The sequence below is a fragment of the Colius striatus genome, chromosome 3 (assembly GCF_028858725.1).
Source record: "Colius striatus isolate bColStr4 chromosome 3, bColStr4.1.hap1, whole genome shotgun sequence".
Taxonomy (NCBI): domain Eukaryota; kingdom Metazoa; phylum Chordata; class Aves; order Coliiformes; family Coliidae; genus Colius; species Colius striatus.
The window spans coordinates 12459863-12470209 of NC_084761.1; positions in this window are offsets into that span (position 1 = coordinate 12459863).

Below are 10347 nucleotides of genomic sequence, written 5' to 3' on the forward strand. Positions count from 1 at the left end.
CCCTGCAGGCTGTTTGCTGCCTGAGATTGCTTTCCACGCTCTGCCTCCTGGCGAGCTCCATGCTCTGAGCTGGAGGCTGGCTTGACATCTCAATTTGGAGATTAGGACAGAGACTGGTCACTTCCCAGTTCTGGCGAACACCCTTCAAATAATTTGATTAATCATCTTAGCCCCACTCGGTGCAGTTGGCATCCTCCAGAATCAAAGCCTCTCCTGAAATGCTGTGTCAAAAAACCATAAAGCTGCTGTACAGGTTCAACCAAGCATGGACCAAAGCAGAAGCCTTTACTCCAGAGGCTGTGCACTGGGTTGACTAAATATTCCCTCTAAATATCTGTACAGCAAGCAGACAGAGACATATGAGATGTGTAACAAATTGCACAGGGACTGCTTTCCTTCTCTCACTGTTACAAGGAGGGGGTTTTTTTCCCTCCTGCATTTCTATTTATCACAAGGCAAAAAAAAGAAACATGCCAAAAAGGTCTTATATTTTCACTTGGAACAACAACATTTGGACAGCCCCAAGGATAGCAATTGCAGTAATCATGAAAAAGTAATACTTTGCGCTTCTGTAGTCCCTTTCATCCAAAGAATCTCACAGCACTTTGCAAGCTTTGGCCCTGGCCCAGCTGGGGCCTGTGCACATGGATCATCCCATACAGGAATTTATTCCGCTGGGTTCAGTCATTCAGGAGCGAGGGCTCCACAGGGCTCTGGAGCCGTTCACCTCCACACTCGCCGAGTCAGCTGCTCCATCAGCACTCACAGTGCATCTTGAGGTAATTGTTGATATTTAAGCCTGAGCTCCTGGAGTCAGGGGACCATTCATCTTGGTGCAACCCCTACAACAGGAACCCTAAAAGCCTGGAAAGCGAAAGAAGACAAACCAAACGTACCCTCTTTCCAGCGTGGTGCTCTCTCACAGGCTTGTCTCTCTCTTTGGAGCTGTGCTTCAGAATTTCTGTATTTATTTTCACCAGAAGAGAGCAATTCCTGCACTCCAATACTCATAAAAGAATAAATCCAGCTGATCTCAAACTGCTCAGGGAAAACTATGACAGGGAGAACAATTTGCCAAAATCTGCAGCAGTGAAAAGAATTAACCTCAAACGTCCTTGTTGCCAGTGCCTTCCCCTGCCAGAAAGACAAACACGGTCCAAACAGTTGAGGGTTTGGTTGGAATTTCTGCTGCCATTGTTTTCTTGCTTAAAAATCAAAAAAGTTTTCTTTCTTGATATATCCAAAGTCCCGAGGCCCCACCAAGGATGTTAATGAAACCTCCTGCCACAGCAAGGCACTGGGAGACAATTGGCATCCCCAACCCTGTAAGGCTATTGCTATGACAGCACTTTAAGCATGGAGAGGTGGCCCCTTCCTCTCCACACCTCAAACCTGGCCTTGTTGTGTCACCAGATCCATCACAAGCGCAGGGACAACTGTGTTTTTGCAAAGGACCTTGGCAGTGCATCAGCAGGGCAGCTCAGCCGAGCAGGAACTATTGTCCCACAGAGGAACACAGACATCATCTAGTGCTGGGCAACTTGAAGGTGGTTTTGGCCCCCCTTGGGAGGGTGGCCCAAGGTGATCAGCTACCAAACAGGACTAACAGCCCTTTGGGGTTGTTTTCTGCTCCTGGAGTACTTCCAGCCAACCACAGAATCATCGAATCATAGGACAGTGGGGGTTAGAAGGGACCTTTAGAGATCATCTAATCCAATCCTCTGCTAAAGCAGGTCCACCTGGATCAGGTCGCACATAAACATGTCCTGGTCAGTTTGGAAAACCTCCAGAGAAGGAGAGTCCAAACCTCCCTGGGCAGCCTGTGCCAGGACTCCCTCACCTGAACAGGAAAGAAGATTTTGCTTGTGTTTAAGTGGAACTTTTTGTGTTCCGACTTATGTCCATTACCCCTAGTCCTATCACGGGGCACTACAGAAAAAAGTGTCAGCCCATCCGTCTGACATCCACCCTTCAGGTACTTAAAAGTATTGATGAGGTCCACCCTCAGTCTGCTCTTCAGGCTAAATAGCTCCAGGACCTGCAGTCTTCTCTCATCAGAGAGATGCTTCAGTCCCCTGATCATCTTAGTAGCTCTCTGCTGGACTCTCTCCAGAAGTTTCTTGTCTCTCTTGAGCTGGGGAGCCCAAAACTATACACAGGACTCCAGATGAGGCCTCACCAGGGCAGAGTAGAGGGGGAGCAGAACCTCCCTTTACCTGCTGGACACACTCTTCTTAGTACATCCCAAAATCACACAGCTCCTCTCTGCACCATTTCCTTCCTCTGTGAGGAAGGACACATTTGACACATTTGGGGATCTATGGCTGACCCATGCAGCAGCCCGTGGTTAAAATCCAGAAGAATTTCAGACCACTCTTTAACCTCTCTTACCAATATGCTATCTTCCAGCTAGACGAATCTCTCACATCTGCCCAGTCCAGCATATTTGTCCCAATAGAGCCAGCCTCAGCCTTGCCTTCCCTGACCTCCTTTAGCTCCAACATGCTCCTGCAGGCACACACGTGTGGGATGAGGACCCTTAGCACTGGAAGACCATCAGGTGGAACGAGATATAGCAAAAGCACAGGCATATCAGACGTCTCCAGGCAAGATAACACGATAAATAATCAATCAATCCCTACAAAATCCTTAAGTGCTTGATGTATCCTCCTGCAAATTGAATCACTTCTCCTACCAGGAAGTTCTCTCTTGTAAATAAATGAGAGTAGAAATGGCCCATATTGAAAAATAATGTTGTTAAAACCACTGATTAAGTTTTACACAAGCATATGAGAGCAAACTAAAAGGTTTTAGTTTTTTAATTTAAGAAATGAGGAATATGATATAATTTAAATTTGTGATGAGATAAGATGTTCTCGATATTGTGGCTTCAATTGGATTATATCCTAATGTACTTTTATAAAGTGTCAGGCTAGCTACAGATTAAGGTATGTGTGTAATATTCTTTATTAACAATTTAATGGACTTGCTTTCACTCTATCCATCTTAATCAGTGTTTTCAGTCCACCTGGGAGATCTAGTTAGTGCAGAACCTGAAACTCCAACCTGATGAAAGAGGGAACTCAGTGATCCGTCAGTGTCAAAAACAAGAGGGAAGCACTGATAAAAGACTGTTGAGGATCATCTTTAACCTCCTGTCATCAGCACCACTCCAAAAGCTCTCAACAACCGATCCTGGAGTCACTCAATGAGACATATGCCCTCCTCAGATCTGCATCCTTCCCCTGCCAGAATATTAAAGGGGCTTTTGGCAACAGGCAAGACTTCCTGGATCACACAATGCAGTTGCCTGATCTCGAGGGACCTGCTTCTATAATCCTATTTTACAGTCAAACGCCAGTGCAAGAGCAGCCTGGTTGTGTGGACTCTCCTGCGCTCGTCCATAGTCCCTGCTCTGGTGCTCAGACATTTCCATCTCATTTCCCTCTGAAATTTATTCATGACTAGTTTGTATCTGCATGTTCTGGTATCAACGTTGGCCTTTAGCTTAACTAGCTGCTCTCCCTCCCTTGTGTTTATCTGCCTGTGCAATCATATCTCCGCTCAGCTTTCATTTTGTTAGGCTAAATAAGCTGTGCTTGTTTAGTTGCTTCTCATAAAGGGGCTTTCCAACACCTTCCCTAATGACCTGTCTCCACACCTCTTCCAGTTTTCCAGACTGTACACAGCACTCAACATCTCACCGTGCTGCTTGTGCACGTGTTTTTCCATCTCCTGGAAATGCTCTTTCCAGATAGCTCCAAGTACCCTTTCACTTCAGCAGCCACTCTCCCTGGCCAGCTCCTGCTCTCCAAGCATCCACCTCTCCCACCCTTAGATACTCCAGGAGGGGTAAGTCCTCCACCCCAACCAAGGCCTTTCATGCTGCAGGCCTTGGTGAGACACTGCTGTTTCACAGGTGCTTCGACCCACCCCCGGGGCTCATGATGCTCTGCATGGGATCCCACATCACGCCTCTACCCGCCTGCCCCTTCCCCGAGCCCCGGCTGCACACACAGCGACCTGCTGCATGAAACCAGGAGCAGCAGCTCTGTAAATAACGGCCAATCAGGAGGAGAAAAAAAATCACCTGTACACACATCTCATCTCCTTTAATTCCCTTGCAATGCCATGATTCTGCAAGGGTGGGTCGGTCGTAGCTGCAGGTGCTCCCGGACGGGGGAGGAGCACAAAAATGAAGTTGTTTGTGGCTTTTGATTCCATCCCTGGAATTATTTACTGCTGCAGGCAATATTAAACTATGTAGAGCAAGTGTCCTCATTTACATGCTAATTCATTTATACCCTCTGGATTGATTTCTCCAATTCATTTTCAGCCCACTAACTCTTCTGATATGAATTATATTATCACCTCCAGAACGGCAGCAGGGAAATGTGACGAAGCCACCCCAGCTCTTCTGATCTCTAATTGCCCTCGCCGTTCGGAGCCAGCATGGCCAGCTGCAGCTTTGCCTCCTGGCTACTAGCACCCAGCTTCCTCCCAGCTCCCAGAGGAAAACCAGCAGTGTGGCTCAGAGAGCAAACCATCCCACTGCCTTCACTCAACCCTGTGCCGGGGAAGATCGAAGCGAGCGAAACTTGGGCTTGCTGCCTTTGGAAATCATTCCCTCTTTCTGCCCAGGAGGAGAAACCAGCTCATTTCTGAGAGCAAAACTCAAGTCCATCTGTGTTCTGTAGTGGGAAGTCCTGGAGCTGTAAGGGAATTGAATTAATTCTCAACTTCCCAAGGGCCTTTCTGAGGCTTCCCAGCTTTTTACAGCAGCCTCACACTGTACCTGGCAGAGACGACACATCCGAGTTCTCTCTGCCTTGGAAATGAGGCACTCCCCAGGTGAATGGGCACAGTGCCTAGGGCATAGAGAAGAGTGGAGAAGTTCATCCACAGTTTTTCTCTTATCACTGTTACTGATGGATGAACAAGGTTTAAGTATCATTTTCCAGGAGGCATAGGCAAACACGTTAGCCCAATCCTCTGGAAGACCTGGCTGAGGTGTGCCAAAGTAACAGCGAAGACAGGAACCATCTCCTGCACTGACTCTATCTAAGCAGAAGGGTGAATATCCATTACATCAGCTGTACACAACAGAGGGGAGAGGAGCCATCAGCAAACAGATGAGGGCACGTGCAATGATGCAGGGTGCAGTGCAGGGCTGTCTGCCTCCCCACCTCCCTTAAAACAGCTGTGAAGTTGTGCAGAAGGTTAAATCTCAGCTTCCATAAGGGGTGGATTTCGTTAGTCAAATATCTCATTGAGTAGCTGTGACACCGTTTCTAATCATGAACCAGATACACAGGCCAGATTTTGCTCAGAAAGTCCACTAAAACCTTACCCCTCAGCAGAACAGGTCTCTCACTGTTATTCCTCACCATGTTTCAGCATTTAATTTCTTGGGGTTTTGTTTAAACACCTGTTGGTTTGGGCTGTTTTGGGTTTTTTTACAAACATTCCCAAAATAAGGAAGTATTGGACTTAATGTAACTGTGTTCCAGTACTGTTTGCCCCTTCCTCTGTGGCATGGGTGCCCCTGTAGCAGAGTACGTCTGTTCTCTGACTCAGCGTCTTAGCATGGGCTTCATCGTTGATTACAAGTGAATTCTGAGTAAGGGATGGGGATATTCTCACTCTGCAGAGCACTTGCACACCCTCCCTCCCTGCAGCCAGATTTGGGTGCCTCAGTCCTCTAGCAAAGGGAAATTCATCTCCTTGAGCTTGAGTGAGGTATGTCAGGACACCCCGGTGTACATCCTCCAGAACTGTATCAATGCTTTATAGGCAATGGCTAATCCAAGTGCAAACCCAGCTCCAGTACTCATGAGAATCAGCAGCTGAGGAACTCACCAAGATGCTCAGCTGGATACACATGACTCTGGAACACTGTGGCTCATGCTGGCCAGACACTTCCCTCTCCCTTTAGCCCAAAGTGTCATTCAGCACAGAAACTCAACTTGTGGGATGGACACCAACACCATGGTACATATAGATATCTCCAAATTGGGGAAACACACGTGGCAGTTGGTATTTAAAGACTTCCAGAAGGCTTTCTATAGCATAACCCCTTCCTTGCTCTCATCCCCAGCATGCCCAGGCAGACATGCCAGAGGGACCAAAAAGTCCAGGACCATTGGAAGTTAAATGGGACCACTTCCCCTCCAAAATCCTGAGCAGAAGGAAAGCGAAAGGGACATTAAGATATTTTTTTGCTGGTTGTCAGGGAAAGGACAGCTCTTTGTTCCTGATTTACACCATCTGAAACAATTAACTTGTGCAAGCTGAGATACCATTCCCCTTGGCATCCAGGGTTTATTATGCTTCAGACTGTTTCAAATGAGCACTTGAGAAGCAGAGGGAGCCCTTCTGCCTCCTGATCACTGGAGGGAGGGAGGAAGTTGTCCTAAATGAAACAACAGACTGTCCCTTCTAATGCCACTTCAAAGCTCCTCGGACAGGAAAATTGATAATTGCATCAAGTACAGTTTTTCTAAACTTCATCGTTTAGTGCTGAAAACTGGGCTGTTGAATTCATATAGTTCTTTGATCAAGACCAGTTAATTAAGTTATTCCCTTGATATGACTCTTATCACTTTAGCGCCAGACCTACATCACGCTTACGCCATCCACACACTGGCTTTGATACGCATCGTGTGCTCCCCAGACCGTAATCACAGGCTTTCTGTAGATTCCCTGCCACCTCACCGGTTTCACAAATAGGATGGGCTGGAGGTCAGCAGTTTAAAAAGAGATGGTGGAGTCCAAAAGGCTCCTGGACAAGCTATAACAAGAGAAGTTACCTACGGACTGAAACTAGCCCAGTGATTTCTTCCAGACCTTGTAATTTCCAGTTACAAACTCTCAGCACCTCCCCTGTCTCCTGTTTGAAATATATCCAGGAACACTGGTAAAAAAGTATGCAGCCAAGTACTTATTTTACCCTCATAAGCAGGACAATCAACCCTGTTCTATTGTTCTGCTGTACTATTGCAACAGTGTCACAATAAGAAGAGATTGTAATATGTGAGCTTGAGTTCTGAAAGTCGGCACACCCTGCACTGCACTGTCACAAGCATCTCTGTTTTGGCAGGTTTTCCCTGATTTCTCCCACCCATTCCCTTCTCACACTCCCTAGATCACTTCTGTCCTGGCCACCCCTCACAGAGGCTGTCCTGTGGGCTCTCCTTGACACGGTGAATGGTTTCTCTGCTCCGCGTAGCTTTCAGTGACTCCTGGCGTTCCTCCCCACCCAACACCTCCTGACCATTCATCTTCACAGCCCTCCTCCAATTGCCCTCTGTTCCCAGCCAACCATCCAGAGGCTCTTTCAGCAAATCCTCCTCCACCCTTCTGCTTTCCACAGGAGAGTGACAAGCTCCAATTTAGGTCTCCACAGTTTTTCTTGGGCTTATCCCCTTAAACCGGATTAGCTAACGTCTTAATGCCAGTGACACCAGTCACAGCTCACCATCTGATCCTGCCTTTCAGGATTTGCCGCATCTCTGCACTTTCCATTGCTAAACTAGATCCTGTGATCTTTCTTTCCAAGTCTTCCAACTCCCTGTCATCACAACCCAGCCACTGGGACCTGCTAGTTACACTCTTCACACCTAATTGATGCTCAGCTCTCCTTCTCCTTTCCTCACCCAACACCTCTGGGGTCTGAACCATTCCAACCCAATGACAGCCCTTTGTGCTTTCCCTGTTTTGATATACAGCAGTTTGATACCTACCTACCTTCCAGACCATCTCCTTCACTTTGAGATACAGCCTCCCTGGAAAACTTGTAGCATCCCTTCCTTGGGCCTCCTTTTTCTTTGGTATCAGATACAAAATCTTGAGGCAAACAATTTAAGGCCTCTTTTCCACTCACTTGACCCATTGCCCTGGGTCCCTGCCTGTGGTCATCACCTCACCACAGCTGGGCGAGGCCCAGCCCCAACACCCCTATTCTCTAGACCTTGTCTGCTCTTCCCATCTCGGAGCTTCCTTCCCCACCATCTTTTACACACAAACCATCCCACCTGGTGACTTCTCCTGCCTCTTTTAAACCCCCTGTACTTCCCAAGTCCTTTTCAAGCCTGCTGTTTGTGCACTCCATCTTCCATCTATCTCCATTGCAGGGTGGAGATACTGCTGCTGTAGCACTCTTGATTAAGCAGCACTGAGCAGCTGCATCAGGAAGTCATTTTCCCCCCATCGTTATTTCTTTGCCCCAAACCCACTCTAAAACACCTTATGATGAATCCAACCACTTGATCAAGCTGTATGTCCTGATCACCTCTGTGTTCCTGACTCGCTGGTCTCCTGCTCTCTGGGTGGAGATGAGGAACTCCCCTTAGCCCAGGAAAAAAACATTACAGGGCAAGGACCAGCCTGAAGCTCCTGAGGAGTTCCTGTACTTGTTGACCACGGGGAGAGATGGCGTGAGCTGCAACTTTCTGTCATGGTCCTTCCTTGCTGGGATGTGATGGAGTAATCACTGAGAGCAGAGTGGAGGAAAGGCAGGCAATGGTGGGCCATGGCTCTTGGCCTGCTCTCTCCCATCACACTTCTGGGTGCTCCGCAGCATTCCCACCGTGGCTCTGGTCCCCAGCTCATCGCATGATGCAAAAAAACCTTACATTCCCTTTATCGATCAGGCTGTCCCTCCCCACACATGTTCCCTTTGTCCCCCCTCAAAATAAAACCCCAACTGAGAAGAGTCACCAGCTGGAGTTTAATTTCAGACTCCAAGGCGTATCTGGAGCCAATTTGCAACGCGCTTACTCCGAAAATCGCCCTCCCCTGTGACGCTGACAGCTCCAGACCACAGTCCTGCTCTCAGCTCCCAAGGAAAAATGTTTTAATTTGTCACAAACCAATTATAGCGTCTCATCTATCCCTGAATTACTCATCTTGGCTACAGCCTAGGACAAAGGGCCCCTCTGAGAGGAGATTAGACATGGATATTAACAAGAGAAAAAGTGTCCACTGTCTCACCTTGCTGGGGACGCGGCTTCCAGCGAGACAGGAAAAGGAAACCCCTCCTGACTGACAGGCGGAGGGAGGGCTCCCATCCCACAGCAAATCCCTCGCTTCACGCGGAAGAATAGTCACGACAAACTCTGTATTCAAACAATATTCATGCCTGGCAGATAACAGTCACGGCTGGCAGAGCTGCAGCAGGAATGCAAATACCCTGCACTCCTCTGGCCGCGGTGCCACTGTGCCAGAGTGTGGGTGCTGGGGATGGTGGCCTGTGCAGGGGGTGGGGAGAGCTCTGGCTGCTCATCTGAGCTCCAGGTTGCCACCTCTCAAACGAAGCCCCTTCCCCCCCAAGCCCTGCACTAGGCTGGAATGTCCTCTTAGGGACTCCCAGCAAGGAGGTCCTCTCCCACCTTCTCCCACCACAGCTGCCAGGTGTATCTGCTGCTGCAAGTTCTTGCTTTCAACCAAACCTAGTTTCCCAGGCCCCAGGTCCTTCCATATCAATGCTCCTTCCTTCCCTTTCCAAACCTGTGCTGCCTCAGGCATCACCCTTCACCCAACAGCCAAGGACCGAGTTGTCACCTTTCATACTGAGACACAGCCTTGAGGAGGCTTTTGATCTGTCCTTTCTCCTGAGCAGCTCAGGTACTGATTCATCCAGCTGGAAACAGGAGGTGAGCACTCAAAAGCAGCACCCAAAGCTCCCACAGGCAAGAGGCACTTTGCATTTACAGTTGGCACCCGAGGAGTCCCAGGCACTTGGCTTAGCAGGAGGGACAAAAAGCTTCTCATTCAGCTGGATGGGTTGCTGTTCCATCTCAAGTTGACTCAGGGCATCTGAAGGTAGCCACAGTGCTCCCTTCCTCCTCCTGCCTCCTGCAGATCAGCTTCTTCCTTGGATAAGAGGGAGGCGATGAAAGCCAATTTCCCTTTGTGCTCATGGCAAATAATTTGGAGAATTCCCCTTGTTTACTCAGAACTGTTAATGATGCGTCAGAAATTACCTCCAAGACTGTAATTAAAGAAAATGACAGAAGAGAGAGAGATGTACACACACACACACACATACACACAGAGGCTAATCACAGCTTCATCTGCAAGTCTTGAAGTGCTGGAGCAGACAGCAGCCTTCCTGTCACCCCAACCCTGCAGAAGTACTCCCCCAAGAGCCTCATAAATGGCTGAGGCTAAGGGGTGTAGCCTCCCAAACCAACCCTGCACTCATCTTCAGCTACAAAGAATGCAGCATCAGCACTCCAGGTATCCAGGAGCTGGCAAGGCCACGAACCCGACTGGAGGCCATCAGGAAATGAGCAGGAAGTTCAGCCCCCTTAAAACCATTTTAGAAGCTGACCTAGAAGAGTAATT